Below are 23,071 nucleotides of genomic sequence, written 5' to 3'. Positions count from 1 at the left end.
CCTCCAGTCAGGCTGTTGTTGATGAAAGACCCTCTCTTCCTCTGCCGCACTTCCAACTTCTACTGACTTTTCTTTACCATGACTGTGTTGGCAGTCTTGCTGACAGTTACGTAGAGAATCTCTGCAACATGAATAGCGGTGATAATGGTTGCAATATGCTTTCTCTTTGCTGCTTTGGATAGGAGCACCACCAAGACCGGTTACATTAACTGCTTCTGCACCCTTTTCTCCTTTGACTACATTGAATTCTACAGTCTCTCCATTTCTCAGACTTTTAAAATATTTTCTTGGGTTGTTCGTTTGAATTCCAGTGTAGTGCACAAAGATATCCCTTTTGTTGTCATCTCAATTTATGAACCCATATCCATGTCTTACATGGAACCATATGACTTTGCCCAAAACTTTCTCTGCATTGGCTGTTGTAACATCACCTGCAGGTGGCATGCTGACAGCTTTTATTTGGTTCTGCACTACTGGCTTGAGACTCACACCTCTAGGTTGTTCTTCCTCCAGGAGTGGACCTATTCTTTCTGTTCTTCCTGAGGGCTGGTCCTCAGCCTCAGGACTTCTGAGTAGATTTTGTTGTTGGCGTCAATTGTGTTCAACATGACCACTCTTCTGGCAATGCCTACAAATTGGCCAACCCTGTTTGTCAAACTTATCAGTATCTCATCTATAATTTCCTGTCACTCCCCATTGGTTGGCATAATGGGGCCTCTTTCCAGACATACAGTCTAATTCTTCTCTTCTAGGTCTTTCTTTCAAGCCTTTTATTTCTTTATACATATCTGTCATGCCCTGTATAAGTTCTGCAATTTGTTCTTTTAGAGCAACTAACAAATCTTCTGTAGCCACTGACTTAATGTGTTGAGTCGCTGCTTCCAAATATGTGGTAGTCTGTACTTGTCTGGAACTGGTTCCCAAACTCTTGATTGCAGTTTCCTTAAAATCTAAGAAACTGCTGGTTGGATCTTGCAGCCGTAACATTTTAAGATGAGTTTTCATCTGTTCTCCATAGACGCCATCGACAAATTGATTAACAAGTGTGTCATCTTCCTGAATTATTTCCCCTGGTTTGAAAGCCTTAGTGTCTTCCAACACTTCCTGTAAGCCAAGAGCAAACTCTCGCAGAGTTTCATTAGGTTGCTGCTTTCTTCATAAAAATGCAACATCAACTCCGATAACTTTCGTGAATCAAAGATTTTTGCTAGTCTTTCCAATATGTATGTTGCAGTTCTCTTTTTACTCTGTGGCCAAGAATTTGCTTCACGCTGAGCAGTCCCCTTCAGTTGTCCAATATTTCCACTTTTTGTTTTATTTAGTGGGTATAGCCTAAACACAGCCTGAGGTTTTTCCTTAAATTCTTTGAATTTGGTTGTCCCTGCAGTTTGCCTATCTCCTGAATAAGTAGGGATCCATGGTGTACCAAAATAGTATGACATTGTAATGGCAGAGGAAGTGTGCATAATGGAACCCTCCCTATTGGGTGCTTCCCCTTGAGACATCTTGATTTAACTAATTAGTTAAAACTTATCTTTGGAATCAGTAAGAATCCTGTTCGTGACGCCAAATGTGATACCCCAACAGGTGTGTTTCTGGGTTTACCTTTTCCTCCTGTTTCACCAGAGAGGTAAGGAGATTTTTCTTCAGGCACAAAGGGTTATAGCTGGGATTATTTATTAAACAAAATAAATCAAATTTACTCAAAAATGCTATTTTCTGAAAATGAATTGGATTCAATACAGTTATATGTAAAGTTTCTCAACAATGGGTATACATTCAAACTAATTATATTTAGAAGTATTACACACTTCCAACAGAATTAATAATTTTACTTTACTGGAACTCTGCATAGATTGATGTTCCTATCATTCCAAACCAATAGCATTTACCTGGACCTGGTAACACAAATCTGCTTTTCATCACATAATTAGATATTTATACAAAATAGAAATATGTTACCAAATGCATTGCCATAAATATTTCATCAGAAATGATACACAGAATAATACTGTACTGTTAACAGTATATTTCTATATATTCATCTATGAGAATAAGAATGAACCACTAATGTCTGTAGATAACACTACGATTAACACCAAACTATATTTGCAGTAATAAAGTTAACTTGTGTCTTTACAGTCGGTGCACATATGAAATTGCTGTTTAGTTCCAGTTTAACTAGCTATGTGGCCACATGCTGAAATGCTGCAAGTTGCTGCTCCGGGTGAGTTACATGTAAAAGGGTGAATTACTGCATTGCTTGCACTTTGAAATCATAGATTAAACTGTACTCAATTCATAGTTGCTAAAGTATTTGCAAAGTTCCGCTTTCTTGTGTTGCTGTCCAAAGTGAAAATATCCTTGAAAAAAAATTGGTTTTAAGATTTCTATATTCTTAGAACCTCTGTGACGTCTAAATGTATTCATTCCTGTAGGTGCTGGTTACACTTGTAATTCCTTTTCCACTGTCCGCTAAACTTTGTAACCTCGTGAGACATATATACAAATCAGTGTGTGGAGAATTTATACTCATGAGTCTTTGTTGCTGCTGAAAAGTGGTTAGCTGCTTTGATGAATGTGTGTAGTTTGTTTTTCTGAATGAGGCACTGGACAGGTAAATGAATCCACTCAGGAGCAATAGTGGTTATCTATGCTGTTATCTGTTAGGTGCCCCTCCAGAAGTAATTGTCAGTCTTCCAGAGGCCTGGCTCCTTATGTGACCAGCCACTCACTAACAGACAGTTCCTAGCTGCTTCTAGTTAGTAATGTGACTTCTATGAAGGCATGCAGTAACTGGGTAAACAGGGATGCTGTAATGAGAAGGGCTGAGGCATGCACTGTGGTTGGAGCTATCCTGCACTCCTCAAAGCCAGTCACTAGTAATTATCGGAAGCTATCAGCTGGAGCATGGTGACAAGGTGTAGTACTGTGCATGGTGTGTAATTACAGACCTTTCTGTCGCTTTCACTATCTCTCTTTACATGGCAGTCTCTCTAAGGGGAATCACTGTCTCTCTCTCTGGCTACACACTGCCCGCCTTTACTTCACAGCACCTGCCATAGGATGCTGGGTCCGATAAATGCTGCTGAAAAGTACCACTGCTCGGTTCTTCAATACAGTACCATCGCTTCCCCCCCACTCACTGTGGAATGCTGGTACTCAGCAAAGCAGGTCCACTCCCTCAGAAAGTTACCTCAGACTGCCCACTGGCAGTTGGGTAAAGCTGATATTTATAGACTCTGACTGACAACTGTCCACCTCAGCCAGCTGCAGCTTGTTCTAGCAGTGTCTATGTCATGTGACTTTCTGCTGGCTCAGCACTCCATCACTTACTCCTCCCCAACACAATAAACAACATCAATATGAAAATTACCAATATATATATATAAACTATATATGTATAAACCTATACATATCTTTACATATATATATATATATATATATTTATCTTAGATTTCAGCATAGGTAGGTACAACCAGGGTTTAGTGTACCACACCTGTCCGCAGCATCATCGAGGTATTTTTTTGGCAAAATACCCCGATTCCCTACTGCGCATGCACCGCCACCGCAGACATCACTGCCGCTGGGTTGACCCCCCATTGTGTCTACCCCCTCCCCCATGCCTCTGACCCCTCCTGACATACCCGCCTGCATGATAAATATACTCTCCAGTCCAGGGAGCTGGTGATCGCTGCTCCTGCAGGGCTGCCAGGCGCTGGATCCTGTGCGCTGCTGTGACCCCGGTGATGTAAAGTGAGCTGCTATTTTGCAGCATCACTTTCCTGCACCGGGGGTCACAGCACAGCACATGGAGGACAAGGCACCCGGCAGCCCACACCGAAGCACTGATCACTGGCTCCCTGGACTGGTAAGTATGTTTTCTTTTTTTACTTTTTTTTTTACAAGCGATCACCTTGTGTGTCCATCAGACACACAGAGCTGATAACACTGGCCGGTCCCCGCACAGTTTCTCTGTGAGGGGGGGGGGGGGGGCAGAGAAAGCTGGGCAGAAATAGGTATCTCGCAGTGCTGCCCTGTGATTTCGCCAGCCTGAGCTGGCGTAATTATTACAGTGCACACTGCGGTATTTTTTTACATTTTTATTTTGTAAATTCAGCCACACCGCATTTGCCATTATGTATGGGGAATGCGATGTGGGTTACTAAAAAAATTACAATTAAATGGTTTGGAGCAGTTTTTCACGAAAACTGCTCCAAAAGCCCTTTAATACATTGGAGTGATGCTAAAATAATGTGAAAAGGGTGTGAAAACACCCTTTTTCACATTATTTTAGTAAAAATAATGTTAATAAATGTGCCCCTGAGTTATTTGTGCCAGTGAAAGTAAGATCCTTTAACTGAAAGAGACTTTCAATAGATGGCGTTGCCTAATAGAAACCTATGGGCTTGTTACTGCAAACATGCTGGAGAGGGATCCAGTAGGATTCCTCCTAGTGTACCTCGCAGCTCCCAAAGTCCTCAAACTGCAAAGGAAAGCTCTTATTGGAAGAGCTGTCCTTTGTAGTTTTTTATTTTCATATTATATTTTTACTAAGTTTTAACAGTAATGGATAAGGTGGGGGGGGGGGGGGGTACAGAAAAAAGGGGGTACATAGTGGGTAGGAAATGGGAGGTACACATAAATGAGCAAAGAACATACACAATGCGTCCAGCTCTAAGATGAAAATCACAAGAAAATACATCTAAAACATTTCACGTAGTAACATAAAAGTATAACACTATGATAATACAAGAAAAAGTCAAGTTAAGTTACTGGCTTGATCTCAAGCATACACAGAAAATAAACAATTCCGGGTTCATATTCAGTGAGGAAGTTCCACCTGTTGGCACATGGGTTCTTACTTGCCAATAATTGCTCCACAGGGACCAGCGCAGCCAGGGACAAGTGTCTGAGGAGTAATAGGTAGCCTCTGTTGTTTCAAACACACAGTGGGATTGGACCATATTTTCTATAGCTTCAATAGTGGGGACAGTAGCTTAGTTGCAATGAGTATATGACCCATTATGTACCGGTCGTTTGATGTAAGGTCGCCAAAATATACATGGAGAAGAGCTAACTGTGGATGAGGGGATACTGGAAAACCTAGTACTCTTGTGATAAGAGAAAATACTGTGATCCATAGGTTATTAATTGCGGGGCATGACCAGAAAATATGTAACAATGCTCCCACATTGGGGGTAATTCCAAGTTGATCGCAGCAGGAAAATTTTTTTAGCAGTTGGGAAAAACCATGTGCACTGCAGGAGGGGGGGCAGATATAACATGTGCAGAGAGAGATAGATTTGGGTGTGGTGAGTTCAATCTGCAATCTAAATTGCAGTGTAAAAATAAAGCAGCCAATATTTACCCTGCACAGAAACAAAATAATCCACCCAAATCTAACTCTCTCTGCAAATGTTATATCTGCCTCCCCTGCAGTGCACATGGTTTTGCCCAACTGCTAAAAAATTTCCTGTTGCGATCAACTTGGAATTACCCCCATTGCCACAATTTCTCCAACTTAGGCTAGAGGAAGAGGGCTTCATGGCATGTGGGCGAGCAGGTGTTAAATATAAACGGTGAAGAAGTTTATAATCGAGTTCAGCATGGGACAAGCATCTCGACAGTCGAAAACTGGTATGAAATATCGATTTCCAGTACTCGTCTAAAAAAGTACAAGCTAGATCAACTTCCCATTTGACCTGTGATGTGAATTTCTTGGGGGTTTGAGCACCTGTCACAAGATTATACCACCGAGTAATACTAGATTTTTCCTATAATGGTTATATACTGGCTGCTTTTGCATGTAGCCCTCTAATGTTAAACAGCTTTATTTTTACACAGCAATTTAGATTACATTTTGAACACACCCCACCCAAATCTAAAGCTCTCTGCACAAGTTACATCTGGCCCACTTGCAGTGCAACATGGGTTTGCCCAGTTGCTTGCTTTTTTGCTTTACTTACAAACATGAATCAGGCCCATTGCACCAACCTAATAAACACACAGCGTGTTTAGAAGAATGAAGCTCAGTGAGAGAAGTTTCCTCGGCCAGAAGCCACTGCTGTCTCATCGCCAAAATACTGAAGGTGTCAGCTGGAATATAAAATGATCAGAGAAGACAGCTTGGAACTTATAAATAACTTATGCTGTAAGAACTAATGTAAACTTCCTCCTGTTACATTAACAATTTTGAGCTTATGAGAAAGCGTAGAACTTGGAACAAAATCAATAACTGAATATTTATAGCTTAACCTCCTAAATTATTGTTCATAAGAATAGTATACATTATGCTGGTTCTTCAATCTTCTCTTGCTATTATGAAATGTCAGAATAACAGTTTACAAACCTGGATTGTAAGGAGGCAATTCAGTTATCAGCGTTGGCCACAAAGTGCTGGAGAAAAAAATCACACGTGGCCACCAGTATAGCACATTTTCCTCACCATCCATATCGGTGTACAGGGAAATGTTCAATGTTGGGGAATTATAATTCCCGGTGATGTGTATAGGTGCACATCACGACCACACAAAACTGAATTGCCCTGCAAGAAATACCTACATTTTTCTGTAGGAAGACACTGAAGATGTCAGATTTCTCAAATCTAAACAGTTGGATCCGGAAGGGCACTATTATTAGTGCAATAGAGCGATAATTGTATTACCATTACAGATTCTAACTGACATCTTATAGATGCATTTCTTGTTGTGCCCATAGGTTTGGTTTACAGCCTATTAGGTCTTAGCAGCTTCCAACTTAAAGTCATGTGCAAACAGCTTTTTCTGCATGATTTAGGTATATTCACTATTAAATAACCTAATACAAAGGATATGAATATGGCAATATTTACTAAGCTATGAAAAGCTTATCTTTTTGGAGCTTGGCCCTCATTAGCTAATACAATCTTCAGTTTGTGTGGCAGACACTTTTTGGCAATGGAGGTATTATCGCCAACTTCCTCCTCCCCTCCAGTCCAAAGCTGCTGTGTTGGCAAGAGATTTTTAAATACTGTAGGTATGAAAATACATTCTTTATTGCCGTGATAAATGGCAATAAGGAATACTAATAAAGAGGGATAACTTTGAAATAATGATAAATAGGCCTCTAAGACAAAAACAAGGTGGTGCAGCCAGAAGGCAAATATTGCCTAATTTTGGAAGCAAGCTACAACTCTGCCACTATCATAAATAATAACCAAAATTAACTACAGCTTCTTGATGGAGATGCTCAATTGCCCCTACTCTGCCTCAATTAACTCCCTGCTGATGAAATGGTATAGCTGGCATGTGTATTCCACTGTGGGTTTTGGTACTACATAATGATTTTGGTGGGATGCGGTCAAAATACCGTCAGTTGGGATCCAGACAGTTAGGAGACCAATAGCGGGATCCCGACGACATGAATCCCAACACATTCCAGATGTAAGTACAGGGGTCGGGGTTAGGGTTACGCACTAGGGGGAGTTTGGCTTTGTCTGCAGGGGTGGGGGATAGTGTTAAGCTGTAGGGGGATGGGCGGCTGTTGGAGGGAGCAGTTAGAGTAAGCTGTGGAAGATGTAGGATGGGGTTAGGGGCAGGTATGGGTATGGAGAAAATACTTACCAGGATGTGTTGGGATTCTGGCTGTCGGGATCCCGCTATCAGTCTCCTGACTCTCAGCGTCCTGACTGACAGGATTTTGTACCCAACCCCTATTGACAAGTTGTTCTTTGTTAAGCATTCTTTTTCACATAAAATTATAATATGTTGCCTCTATTGAGCATTTATGTGTATATAATGCAGCCACATACTCCTTCCTCAGCAGCAGCAGCAGCAGCAGCACATAGCTTGTTGAAACAACATATGACCTGACCATAGCTACAGCCCACTTCGACAACATCCATCTCCAGTATTAGAGCATGCTTAAGCTTTCAGCTGCCCAGATATAGAATGTTGTCTCTTTCTTTACCTTAGAACAGTGGTTCTCAAACTGTGTGCAAGGGGGCCTTGGATTGGAGGTCCAGGAGCAATTCAAATTATTTATGGTCAATGTAATAGGCAAAACCAGTGCTGGTGGCTGTCAATCATAAACTATGTGGACAAACAGAAGTGAATTTTGTCCCTCACAACATATTTGAACCTAAGGATGACATGTAAAGACAATTTACTTAATTTAATATTTATTTCTAAATTTCTGAATTAGAAACTTTAGGCCTAGGGGTGTCGTGAAAAAAATTCAGATAGTCTAGGGCGCCATGATTCAAAAAAGTTTGGGAACCACTGCCTTAGAACATTGGGGGTGATTCCGAGTTGATCGTAGCCCTGCAAAATTTTGCAGGGCTACGATCATGACCATAGACATGCGGAGGGACGCCCAGCACAGGGCTATCCCGCCCCGCATGTCAGTGCGATAAACTGCAGAGTGCGATCGGGTCACAATGACCCCCATTGTAACAGATCCCTAGGCAGTATCTGGACTATAGAGCTACACTAGAAAGGTCTACAGTCAATAGGTCTACCACTAATGGTAGACATGCATTAACACTGGTATTTTTAAAGTCAAAAGAAACCGTGATGAGTTTTTTTTTACACCTTTTATTATGTAAGCTAGGAAGATTAATCAATACCATCAAAACTCCAACAGAATTGCAAAAAGTGATTAATACCATATTTGGGGACCTAAAGAATCCACGTTAAACCACTACCATTTTTTGCAATTTAATTTCATGTACTGACAACATTGTGAGGAAATAGCACCACCATCACAGATAAAAAGAGGAAAACAATAAAAACACATTGATCAACCATGGGATAAATATAACCTTTTTTTGTTTGTTATTATTATAATACACACTCTTTTCATCATATCCTCATGGCTACCAAACACTAATCATTCAGGTAAGGGTGCTATCAATACTCCTCTTTCATCACTTAAAATCCCAGCGCCAAATTCTATACCAATCCACTTGCATTTGCATTAGGTCAACAGGGTCAAAAGGTCGACATGACAATGGTCAACACACATATGATAGCCACACTTTTTTTTTCAACTTCTTCATACTTTACCATCCACGTGGACTACTATTGGGAATAGCAACCTATGGCGAGCGCAGCGGTAGCGGAGTGAGGTACCATGCAAGGGAACGTGGTACACTAATAGGACTTGTTTGTGGCAGAAAAGTGACAAAACACACCAAAAAAATTGTGTCTACCTTTTTTGCGTCAACCATTTCCATGTCAACATTTTGACCCCGTCGACCTTTTGACCCTATCAACCTAATGCATGTCTACCATTAGTGGTAGACCTATTGATTGTACACCATTTTAGTGTAGATCTAATAATCCACACCCTCAGTAGCCTTTGCCACTAGTTATATAACGCAGCTGTCAGGAGATTATACACAGGGTATACTCTCTCTTGATTTTTAAACTCTATTCCAGTGATAGTAATGAAACTTTCAAATCATGATCAGATGGGAGCTAACAGCAACACAGGAACCAGCTTATGTGTGTGAACTATGACAGATATTACGGTAGAATAATACATGGTGTTATTGCATTAAATAACACCTTTGTAGGGCATTTTATCAAAAGTATAGTCAGCCACCAGTTTTAGCCTGAGCCACTATAAAGAACAAATACAGTATAAGGAGAATGTATACATTGGCAATAGCTATCCACTATACACTTAGGACCACATGTAGAGAATTTTGCTTTTTTTTATCCATAAGATTAATTTTTTCGCATTGCACATATGCTCCATGTTGCTATATGCATTGCCAACCGAAACACATATGCACTTATGATTACCATTTGTACAAAGGAGGTGGGAGAGTGCATGAGTAGCAGAAAGGTTGTGTTCATACAAAGAGCACCCAATGGTGAGTACCAAACAGACCCGTATAACTCTGTTGGAGACTTATCATTTGCCAGTGCTGGACCCCTGATACAAGCTGAAACTAATGATAATGACTGGTGACTGCATCTGCTAGGCTGTATATGTCTATGGGGTCTATTTACTAAGCCCTGGATGGACATAAAGTGGATGGAGATAAAGTACTAACCAATCAGCTCCTAACTGTAATTTTACAAACACAGCCTGTAACAATGCAGTTAGGACCTGATTGGCTGGTACTTTATCTCCATTCACTTTATCTCCATCCAAGGCTTAGTAAATAGACCCCATAATCTCTCTGAATCAGCGGTGGCTCTTACTTATGTTTGGGTTCCTGCACCTGCACAATGGGGCATGCACAGATGCAGTGGTGCGACTGTGCATGCCAAACCCCCAACTTCTATGGACTGCACCAACTGCAGCCCATAGAAGCTTCATTGAGCTGTGCGAAAGGCAGGGAGTGGCTTCCTATAAGAAGCCAGCTCTCTGCTTATCACAGCCCAGTCTGGCAGTCCTGGAGGGGGGAAACCGCTCCCAATGGGACTGCCATGTGTGTATGTGACTGACAAGTAGGACTTCCAATAGGAAGTCACTGCCAGTCACAGTGAAGCCAGTGCAGTCACGGACTGCATCTGACTTCACTGACACTGAGCTGTGGGGAAGATTATACCTGGGGGGTCTGCAGTCCTACAGCCCATAGGTAAAATCATCCACTGCTCTGAATCATACTAATATTCAAGTACTATAATATGGCTGGTGCAATTCACTGAATTACAGTGAAACTTTTTTAGACACGTTTCTTCTACTTTTATTTTACACTAGTTACCAGCCTGTCAAAATGAATAAACAACATAACAGTAATATAGCAATACTTGAATTGCTTCATCAGGCACCATCTAGTGGCTACCAGTATGCAAACACTTGAATTCCCCCTATAGGGGTGAGGAGCTGCGTTAGCCTTTCATTATAAAGGCTGCTCTCTACTGCTTTATTATTTAATAATTACACTGGCTGTCCATTCACTTTAATCCGTATGCATTGTCTACTGATTTTTGAGCGTACATTTCCTATCACTGTGAAGTTACCTCTCCTGTTATATTCCAGTTACATTTGCTCCTGTTGCTTGCAGGATTAAGGAGGCACATTTGTCAGACATGCTAAGATGGCCACATGTCACGTTTGCGCTCTTTATGGGTAACAAAACACATTTTTGACAAAATAATTTTTAGGTTTGCGATCAGGTGCAAATTGTGCCCAACTTAGCATGATCCCCTTTATTAATACAGCTTAATGAAACTGTACAATGTAAGTATTGGCCTGCGCTGTGCACAGATTCCCCATAAGGCTTACTGGCAATACGCATTCCCTTCTCCTCTCCCGAGGTGGTATTGACACTTAAATTACAAGCTATAATTAGAAAGATGTTAATGAAAGAGGAAATAACTGAACCTCTGAGCTAATAATTTAATGAGATATATTGACATTGTAACAGTTATTCTTTATAAATAATCTCATTTATTAACAATATAGTTACAATGTTTAATTTGTAGGAAGTTCTCAAAGAATGATACTGTTCTACTGAGTGAGATAGTATATCTTAGATCTTTGTTAATATAATATTAAGGTTCATTGCGACAAAACACCAATTTAATTTATTGCGGAAAGGGAAGAGAGGGCATTTTTTAGATTATTTAATAAAGTATAAACTGTGTGTTGAATTGTGTGATCTTATCCTTTTTAATATACCTCCTAATAATCTAAAACATAACATATGGGAGGTGATAGCTTGACAATTAATGGGTCATTGGAAACCCATATTTTAGTGTTGTAATTGTCTGTACATAATAAACGTCAGGATATTTTTAGATTTTGACTAATGTATAGAATTACTGATACAGGAAGACACATTTTAATATCAAAATAATAAGATTTATTTATGCTAAAGTTTAATTTGTATTTAGGAATGCAGACTACGGGGGATATCCAAATATCCCTAGTAAAACATTGGGTCAGAAAAACGGCCGAAAACGGGCGTTTTTTGTACTTTTTTCTGATGTTTCACCAATTTTTTTTTTGACAGGCTATCCAAAATGGATCACCCATCAAAAAAAAAGCTGATCTCCTGAAAACACACTGGTTCAGTAAAACCTGTGTGTTTTCGGATGAAACAGCCCCGTTTAAGCACGAAAACGGTGCTGTTTTCAGGGGATATTGCTTCGCAGGTGAAACAAAATCCCTGATTAACCAGGTCTTGTGCTCGCTTATCGGGGCTAGTTAGATAGCCCCCGGTGCGACAATTAGCCCCAGTAAATTACTGGAGCTAATTGGATATCCCCCTACCTTAATATTGTTGGGGGGTTTTCACTCCTGGTGTGTACTTCTGCGGGAAGACATGTTGGTCCATAATTAAGTCTATTGTAGACTTGAGTCCCATCTACAGTGCACATACAGTATGTTGGCTTTTTCTGTTATTCGTCATGTGCTGTAGTTTCTTAATTGTTACATGACTACCATGGGCTGACCATGACCACTCTGGTGGTTGGAAATGGCTTCCTGTTTGCTTGACACACCTCCTCTGGCAGATGGCCATTACCCTTCAGCTCAAATTACTTCATTGACCCCTCCCATGCATTAACTCTCCACACCCACCACAGTGGGATATTCTTGTACCAGTTTGCTAATGATGTCAGGAAAGTTTTCAGAGCAGATAGAAGTTATAGCATAACCAAAACTACCTAATTCATATATTAGCATTTTATTAAAACCTTAATTGCTCTTCATCATCATCATCATCACTTTTATTTATACAGTAAGTAGGCTTGCCATAATATAACTTTAATCCGGAACACCTATGATGTACAAAGGTTCTATGGCTGGTTAAAACCAGGTAAAATGCAGGCTTGAATTGGTGCCCCGGATTAGAGGGATATTAGGGCAAGCCACAGGAATCTGTAGCACCAGAAAGTCAGTACAACAAATCGCACACAAAAAATACATGTATTTACAGTTTTTCAACCTCTATCACTGTTATTATAACAAATGTTAAGTAAAATAAACTCTTACTGTTATATCAGATAAAAAAAATTATTCCGGAAATAAATGATAATATCTCAGTACTGTACATTAAAAAGCATATTTTACTTTAGTACAAAGAACATACATCTTGTCATCTAAGTAGCTCAAGGAATTCCCACCATACTATAACAATATCTGAATAATCCATTGTATTATTTCATTTATGAATGGTTCCTAATGTGTATGCTCCAGCTATGTAAAATCCAGTAATTCAGGATAATGTTCCAAATCGGAGCAGTTAGTGATGAGTACTGAGTCAGGGTACCATGGGGAAATATATGTAATTTTCTCCTAATTCTATTTACAAATTGTATGTCCCAGTGTATCAGTTTGCACTTCGTAAATATATTGTAGTCTCCTAGAAAGGTTTCAGTTAAATATGTTTCTAGGTATAAGTTTCTGAAACTAACATGATACATTGGGAACTGAAGGAGCCAAAACTTAATAACACAATATTTTTACATGATTCTTATTAATTTTTATTATATGATTGCATCTAGAAACACCTAGGGGTAGAGAGTACATACATCTGTTTGTTTGTTTGTTTGTTTGTTTGTTTTTTGCATAAAATACGCTTTTTCCACACGGCAAAAGCACACTAAAAATGCAGTGCATAATTCTGTATAGTTATCTGATTCCCAACCCTTTACTTGCTCTTCCCAAAGGATGCCACAGGATGTGGTCCGGCAGGCCAGACAGAAAGTGGGAAAGGTTGGGAAAGGGCAAATTAAGAACAGTGATCGTGTTTTCACATAAGTGCACCAAATGAGGCGTATCACTTACGGCAACGCTAGCTAGCCACTTCAGATTTTCTGATTATGGGGTTTGTTCATGAAGCAGTGAAAAGAGGGAAGAAGTGAGTCAGTGGAGAAGTTGCCCATGGCAACCAGTCAGTGTTGAGGTAACATTTATAAAGTGCATTCTATAAAAATATATGTAGCAGCTGATTGGTTGTCATGGGCCTCACTTCTTCACACTTTTCACTGCTTCATGAATAGACAGATATGTCATAAAAGTACCATTGATAGTACTGAAATCAGAAAAGAAGGTTCAATTTGAATATTATAGGAGAGAACACAAGGTATGTATATATTATTCAACTGTATTTTGTATTTGTTTTTGCATTGGTGCTAGTTTTCAGTGATAATTTATATGTTAAATGTGATTTTTAAATGTGATTTTCACATTTAATACCTCTTCAAGGTACTAAGGGCCTAATTCAGATCTGATCGCTATGCAGCGATTTTTGCTGTCCTGCGATCAGATAGTCGCCGCCTACAGGGGGAGAGTATTTGAGCTGTGCAAGTGTGCGATTGCATGTGTATCAGAGCTGCACAAACTGATTTTGTGCAGTCTCTGTGCAGCACAGGACTTACTCAGCCGCTGCGATCACTTCAGGCGGTCCGGGACCGGATTTGACGTCAGACACCCTCCCTGAAAACGCTTGGACACGCCTGCGTTTTTCCAGACACTCCCTGAAAACAGTCAGTTTCCACCCACAAACACTCTCTGCCTGTCAATCTTCTTGCGATTGACCGTGCGATCGCTTTTTTCGCACCATCCAGTTGCTTTGCACCGATGCCCGGTGCAGTCGGACGCGCCTATGCATTGCTGTGAGAAAACGCAGCCTAGCGATCAGGTCTGAAATATCCCCTATATTTCTTGTGTATTTGATACATCATTACATTATTATTACTTTGTGTACAAATAAGGTAATATTACTTTAGCATAAACTACAAAACGCTTTGACGCCACATATCTACCCTGTGTCTACATTATCTTTATCAATATGTTATCCTTCTGCTTTCTTTTCACTATAGTGGTGAGTAAGCATACTCTTTACTATGAATGTGACACATATGCTAGTGCATAAGAGCTGGATGCATCTTCTGATGGGTCAAGCTGAGGATATGCTCATATACACTTTTCCTGCTTAAGTTTGGGGCTCAAATATTTTATGATATACACCCTGAACCCCTACCCTGACCTCCTCTCCAATCTCAACAAGGTTAACACCAGGTTGTATTGTAGAATAGAGGGCACACCATCTGCCGAGAGTGGTTGCATGCAAGGGAAAGGTCAAAGTGTGTTTATAGTGTATACAGTATGTGACACTTTTGTTTACCTGACAATTGAGAGTCTCTGCATTTCCCCACTTAGCGCTGCTACTAAGAAAATCACCTGTTGTTTATCACCATTAACCAAGGCCATTGACACAAAGCCATTAACCAAACTACACCAACGTACATCACTTATCTCAAAATATCTCCCAACCAGACCTCTTCGCTCTCCACAAGACCTGCGTCTCTCATCCACACTCATTACTCGCTCTCACTCACGATTGCAGGACTTTCATCGAGCTGCACCCACTCTGTGGAATGCCTACCACGCACAATAAGACTCTCCTCTAGTCTCCAAACCTTCAAGTGTTCCCTGAAAACTCACCTCTTTTAGGCAAGCTTATCAAATTCCAGAACCGCCCACATACAGTAACTTTCATAAACCTTCCTATCAAATTGCATCCACTCTGTACAGTCCACACATATCCTCACATATCTTCTCATTCTTCACTTTCCCTTCCTCTCAAACCCGGTTCATCATTGCTGTGTGACCATATCATACAGCCCACCAAGAACCTTTTCAATCTGGCGCACTATGCAATAGATAGCACATTTCCTTGTGTATCCATGCCTATTTCCCTATAGATTGTAAGCTTGCGAGCAGGGTCTTCCTACCTCTATGACTGTTTGTTATCACCCAGTTTATTATATCATTGTTATTTCCAATTGTAAAGCGCAACGGAATTTGCTGCACTATATAAGAAACTGTTAATAATAATAATAATAACCAAAGTTTTTGTTTGACTGACTGTCAATTCATTTACCAGTTTTTTGACAAGACTCTTTGTATTGTAATGGGATTTGGGGATGGAGCTTTTCATACTTGAATGGGAGAATTATTTTGAGAAGCACAAACAATTACATAAGGAAGTGCAGCAGTAATTGTTATCTTTTAATTGATCATAAAGGGTGGTATAATGCCTCAATGTCAGCTGCTTTTTCAAATCTGTACCACAGAGAGGATCCAATCAAGTTGTTTTTACTGATGAAGTTATGGCAGGGTGGATCTAACCAAGCAGGATATTACTGTCGATGTTGTTGCAGAGTTGGACACACAGGAAGGCCTATACAGTATATACTGCTCTCTTGCACTCAGTCATTGAGACAGCAGCCAAGGTGGCTGTGGAAGGGTTTTAGCTTGCTTTTTCCATATCCTTTGGAGATTTTTCGATTAATGAGCTTTTTTAGACTCTTCCATCTTGCTTTTATCTTAATAAATGACAATAACTTAGTATAAGACCAGTTTATGTTATATAAGATCCACAAAGTGGTTGGCCAAAGGTCTTTGGATTTCATTGAAGTGGTCCCCTAGCATTTATCCACTTATATTAATTGCCATTTTCTTAAGTGTAAGCCCACAAGGTACCAGGGGCTGGTTTTGTTGTTACTAAATACCAGTAAAGTATAGCGAAGGCAGCGCTATGTTTATGAAGTGGGTCGGGGTGTGGATTAAGGTTGATTTTTCAGTACTGTACCTTCTGGATAGTTAGATAACTGAACAGGAAGGAGACCTGATATAAATATTAGGCTGAAGAACTGGTTTCCTGCCCTGCAGTTGTAGCAGGCACTAGCCGAAAGTGTTGAATACAGGTGTAACAGAAGTGCTCTCTGTAGGTGAAGTGTGTCAGCAAAACACAGGTATGTGTACTGCTGATAATGAGTGGAAACGCACACTGGAATGTTTGTGCACTCTGCAGGCTGTGAATGGTAATACAGAGTGATATTGGATGTGCACTCTGCAGGTTGTGTATGGTAATACAGAGTGATATTGGATGTGCGCTCTGCAGGCTGTGAATGGTAATACAGAGTGATATTGGATGTGCACTCTGCAGGCTGTGAATGGTAATACAGAGTGATATTGGATGTGCGCTCTGCAGGCTGTGAATGGTAATACAGAGTGATATTGGATGTGCACTCTGCAGGCTGTGAATGGTAATACAGAGTGATATTGGATGTGCGCTCTGCAGGCTGTGAATGGTAATACAGAGTGATATTAGATGTGCGCTCTGCAGGCTGTGAATGGTAATACAGAGTGATATTAGATGTGCACTCTGCAGGCTGTGAATAGTAATACAGAGTGATATTGGATGTGCACTTTGCAGGGTGTGAATGGTAATACAGAGTGATATTGGATGTGCGCACTGCAGGGTGTGAATGGTAATACAGAGTGATACTGGATGTGCGCTCTGCAGGCTGTGAATGGTAATACAGAGTGATATTGGATGTGCGCTCTGCAGGCTGTGAATGGTAATACAGAGTGATATTGGATGTGCACTCTGCAGGCTGTGAATGGCAATACAGAGTGATATTGGATGTGCACTCTGCAGGCTGTGAATGGTTATACAGAGTGATATTGGATGTGTACTCTGCAGGCTGTGAATGGTAATACAGAGTGATATTGGATGTGCACTCTGCAGGCTGTGAATGGTAATACAGAGTGATGTTAGTTGTGCACTCTGCAGGCTGTGAATGGTAATGCACGCTGCTATTGGAAAATTACTGTACTCTGTAGGCTCAACAGAGTGCACTTAATGAAGGGGATTTGGGCTTATCTTTATGCAACATCTTTTCTGTTTGCTACTGCTACTTCAGTGGCCAAAAAATAAATAAAAATGATTGTTGCGGGTTATTTCCTTTAAAACCAGGGCAAGCTTGCCACCATAGGCATTTACGTTGTGGAGGGACAAGTACAATGCCTAACCAAGGGGGTGGTTTCCATTCAGATTGTGTCAAGGAAGGTCCTCTGTACACATTATTTTAGGTGGAGTTGGCTGTTGCCTTTAAATGCAATGCAGGGACTGTCCATCTTTTAAATTCTTGATAGATAAATATGTGTCCTCATTTCCCCAATTACTGCCACCTTTTCTTACTGAGTGCTAAGACGGAAGGTAAGGTTTAAAAAAATATTAAGATTTCAATGAACCCATCAACCATTTGTTTATTTTTTATTAAAGCCTTAGGTTCGTGCTTCAATCTCCCATTGTAGTGGAGGTTAGTCTACAAGTTGATACTAAACCAGAGTAAATTTTATTAAAGGTAACAGGATACAGGTGATAGAAGATAAATAGCAGTCAATATGATATGGTATCAATCTCTCCTGGGCTAAGTATTCTACAGCTGTACAGCACTGGGACACTCCAATAGCACAGTGAGAGGCTTGGACATATCCAGACCCTTTTATAGACCCATGTAAACAACATGCACCTGTAGTCTTATCAGCCTGTCCTTGACTTAGACATGTGATGTTATTGTGGCTAATGAGTCATGCACAATAGCACTCACTGTAAAGACAGCTTATATAATTTAACTGCATGTCAAAAGGGACACCATCATCTGTTACTTGTTGGGCACCACTTGCTCAGGTAGCAGCAGGAGCACATAGCACCTTGATCTTTAGGTAGCTGGCCTTTAAACCTGATCATAGCCAAAAGGTGAAAAATAATGAGTGTGGTTTAGTAATCTAAGACTAAATGGTAGTCTTGACAAATTATTTGTTTTGTGACATAGATGAACTGAACTCCTCTGACAACTTGTTATATCCTCCACTTAAGTTGCCTCTGGAAAATCTATAGTATGTTTCCTCTTTCAACCATACAGTATAAATTCTGCCTAAGAGCTTGCTGTATATCTACTAATACCCCTTTCAGACATATGACCCGCGTATTTCCCTGCTCAGTCCCGGGTTTTCATATCTGAAAATTGCTGGGTTTTTGCTGGAGACCCCCTTTCACACTTAACCTGAGACCTGGGAAATTCCTGGGTGAACCCCTTTCAGACATAAGCCTGTTATGCCCTGGCAGCCAGGGCAGACCAGGCTACTCTCATGTCACATACACACACACACACACACACACACGTCATACTCATAAATGTCTTACGTACACACACACATCTTACACATACACACGTCACACTCAAACACACAGAATACATGTAATATACACACACATGCCAAATTCATACACACACGCACACACACACGCCAAACTCACACACACACAAACACACACACCAGCCAAGACCTCACCACAACAAGCCGCCTCTCTGTTAGGCTACTCACTACAACATGGACTGCAGCAGCCGGTGCACGCCCCCTCCAGACAGCCCCGCCCCATCCAGCAGTACACACGCCAATCAGAGGCATCAAGGTGCGACATGGGAGTAAATTCCCAGGTTGCACCATTCAGACCTAAGCCGGGTTGTCTACCCGGGACTTAAATCTCGGGATAAACCCTGGGTTGAGGCCTTTCAGACATGCCAAAATCCTAGGTTGATGTGCGTTCATGTGCACAATCTGGAATTTTGGAGGATGTCTGAAAGGGGTATTAGATAACCACTGTACTCAGGTAGGGATTTACATTTTCCAATTTATTGATGATTTGTTCTGTTCCACGTACGCTATGCCTAATACATACTTTGACTGTATGAAAAGCTTTCTTATGGGATTTTTGTTTCATAGGAATCACAACTAGCTGTAATGTTTTATTAAATAATTTTGCTTCCATGAAGCGGTTAGTAAGATTAACTCAATTAAGAGGACAACAGACCAGTGTTTTAACATGCAGTAGCCATCGTTAGCTTATATGCTGTGATCTCAAAAAATATGCACCTACTAAACTTATGTTTAAAATGATTTCTCCCCCCCACCCTCTGGCTCCTTAACATTTTTTTATAGCTAGAGAAAAATAATCACTTCTCCTGACATCACAGTCTGATAGAAGTGCACGATCTCAACTGTAAATCAGGGGGGAAAGTGGTGGGAGCTGGAGAGTTTGATGAGGTGCAGAGATATTATATCATGTTATATTACTTTCTTACCCTATAGTAATGCTCATGTGTCATGGAAATGAGACAGAAATCCCAGAGCCTGTATTAGGAGAGTGCATCTGTTAAAATAAATAGGGTCTTTCTCTCTGTAGGTATCTGTATACTGGGGATTTGTTAATGTCCACGGCACATCTTGCAATGCATATGTTCCGAGCTCTACTTGCATTTTTAAACTATAAGATTGTACTGCTATCATTCCAGGACTCCTGGTTCTTTTTGTTCTTCTAGAGCATGACAGCCTTAACTCTTCGAGAACCAAGGATCAATCCTGCAGATGGTGATCACATGTAGTGCAAATGAAGAAGGCTGACCTCTTTTTCTGTGACAAATATGTTTTATGTATTCAAGGATAATCAATCTTAGCAAAAAGTATTCTATTTCCTGTTCTCTGCCAATCATCATAAGTTTTCAATAATGAGTCCTGTTTTTTTTATGTCAAATATTCTTATTTTGAAGTAAATAAATATATATACTGTATATAGTAAAACTATAAATAAAGCAATGTCATATGTGCTTTCTTGAAAATCTATTGATCATTTTTTTTTAAACGTAACTCAAATGTGCAAATCATATCAGCTCGTGTGTTATGGTCGTTAGGTCGACACAGCTTAGGTCGACACTCATTAGGTCGACCACTGAAGGGCGACAATGCCATTATGTCGACATGCATTAGGTGGACAGGTCAAAAGGTCGACATGAGTTTTTCACATTGTTTTTTAATTTTTTTGGATTTTTTCATACTTAATGATTCATGTCGACTTCGATTGGAACGAAGCGAGCCATGTGAGGGAACACGGTGCACTAATTTAGGTTCCTCGTCACTTTACGGAGAAAACGACACCAAAAACAGTCAAAAACCTCATGTCGACCTTTTGACCTGTCGACCTAGTACATGTCGACCTAACACACATGTCGACCTTCACTGGTCGACCTAATGAGTGTCAACCTAAGTTGGGTCGACCGAGTGACCCATACCCTTAGCTCATCATCAATTCATTTTAATGAGGATGCAAGTTACACAATGAAGCAAAAGTCTAATTGTCTGGTGTTGTTTCAATACAAAATTGTGCAGCGTACATCTGCCCATAACTCCATAAGGCCCCAGCTGGTCCCCTGACTTTTGGAAAGTGTACCATCCTGCAGCCAGAACCACACCTTGCTTTCCCGGCCAGCTGGTGTTCTGTTAGTTTCACCATGTAGCCGTGGTTGGCTGAACCAATCCCTCACATCCCTTTGCTGCACCTCACTTAGTGCACATGCCAGGTGTTTATTCCCTCCTAGCTCCCTGCATTGACTTATGATGTGTTAACTAACACCTGGCAGGTGACATCTGACTTGTCACAAGATCTGTAGTGTGTGTTTGTGCGGTAGAAAACTGAGACTGCAAGCAGGGACTGAACTGAATAAGTAAATATTGTCTAAAAAGTACAAAATATCGTGGCATTATACAAGCAAACAATAATAAATTAGTAGCATCTCTCAAAGATTAGTGCGGTTGTTTAAACAGTGTAAAAATAACTAAATACAGACACACTGCCTAGATCAGGTTGCTGATATGATAATGGAATGAAAGACAAAATACAACCTCAAAGTAATTTCACAACAAGGGCGTCAAAAGAGTAAGATCTAGATGAGATAAACACATTTTCTTCTTCAGGGAATGCTGGGTGGAGACAAGGAGCGGCACTGACCAGCTAAGCTTGTTAGCCTCCCAGGATGCACTGGGCTCCTCTCCACTCATGCCCTGCGCCCATGCTCAAGCATTGTCATAATCTACACTGTGCATGCACTGGTGCAGGGGGGAGGTGTTTGGAGTTTGCACATGGGCCATCTCCTCTCACAGGGCCGTTTCTTGGGGCAGACGAGCAGTGCAACCGCACTGGGCGCCCGCCGCGGCACTAACTGTGGCTCCCTGCTTCCCCCTCGTATTTCTCCCCGAGTTACTCGCTCAGGGGGCGGAGTTTCACGGAATGACGCGGTTGCGTCGTTACGTCACGACGCAACCCCGTCACTCCACGAAACTCCCCCCCCCCCGAGCGGAGTACAGAGGGGGATCCAAGTTAGGAAGAGGGACTGGTGAGGTGGGCCGAAGAGCGGTAATCGCCTCTGTAAGTATTCTCTCTCTCAATGTGTAAAATGGGGACACCTGCCGTAATGTGTGAAATGGGGACTCTTGCCTGCCGTAGTGTGGGGATTTAATGTATCAAGGGCATTGCGGTGTGTGGCATAATATGGTGCAGGGTGCATTACTGCGTGGGGCTTAATATGGTAGAATTTTTTTTTCCTGTGGTGGTCGTGATCTGTTGGAGCAGGGTCAAAAACTGGATTGTGAGGTAGTCTTTTCAGACGAGGCCATGCCCATTTAAATGAGGCCACACCCATTCAGATGAGGCCACGCCCCCTTGCCGGGTGCACGCACAATTTTTTTTTTCATCTAGGTGTGTGGGGGGGGGGGGGGGACACATTTTTTATGTCATGGGGGGCGCATTTTTAAATCTCGCACTGGGAGCCAAATTGGCTAGAAACAGCCCTGTCCTCTCATAAGGTGACCCCTGGATATATACCTGTAAAAACATTTAAAACTGTATGGTCTACTACTAGCTATTTTTTGCAAGGATTGAAAAATGAATTTGTAACCCAGGAACAATTCTCTGTATGAATAGAGAAAAATTGTGGTCTGTGAGATTTTTAAGTGTGAATACTTTTTAAGGCACTATATATACTGCACTGATTACAGAAATACATTGCAATGTTATATACCGGACATGCAGTGGCGGAACTAGCGAGTGGTGGGCCCAGGTGCGACAAAATGCTTTGGGCCCCCCATCCCATCCAAGTCCAACCCCTCACCCCTGGAGAGGATCTGGTGAGGGGGACCTGCTCAGGGCCAGAGAAATAGATACCTAGCAGCAGTGCCGTAACTAGACATTTTAGCACTGTGTGCAAGAAACGGCATTGGAGCCCCACCCCTGCATGCAAAACAGGGGCAGTGGGCGCTGTAGGTGCGCGCAAAATTACATAGTGGCGTGGCTTCGTGGGGAAGGGGTGTGGCCACAAAATAATACCAATTCATAAAACGGTGCACAGTAGTCTCCATTATTCAAATTACGCCGCACAGTAGCACCACTACACCAAGTAGAGCCCCTTTTACACCTTACGGCGGACAGATTCCT

The 23,071-nt window shown here is 41.2% G+C and overlaps 1 long non-coding RNA gene across 3 annotated transcripts in view; it reads left to right on the top strand.

Annotated features, from left to right (window-relative positions):
• Nucleotides 1–20,329, top strand: part of LOC135035180 (uncharacterized) — a 78,752-nt gene extending 58,423 nt beyond the window's left edge. For 2 of the 3 annotated variants that reach the window (XR_010230258.1, XR_010230264.1), the window contains exons 5-6: nucleotides 2,143–2,227; nucleotides 20,100–20,329. This is a non-coding gene — a long non-coding RNA (uncharacterized LOC135035180). The remainder of the gene's footprint in view (nucleotides 1–2,142; nucleotides 2,228–20,099) is intronic. The other variant, XR_010230270.1, reaches the window with a different exon arrangement.
• Nucleotides 20,330–23,071: the final 2,742 nt, after the last annotated feature.

The sequence above is a fragment of the Pseudophryne corroboree genome, chromosome 2, assembly GCF_028390025.1.
Source record: "Pseudophryne corroboree isolate aPseCor3 chromosome 2, aPseCor3.hap2, whole genome shotgun sequence".
In the NCBI taxonomy this organism is placed as follows: domain Eukaryota; kingdom Metazoa; phylum Chordata; class Amphibia; order Anura; family Myobatrachidae; genus Pseudophryne; species Pseudophryne corroboree.
Note: the sequence above shows the minus strand (reverse complement) of the source record. Positions and strands in the feature narration are given on the sequence as shown.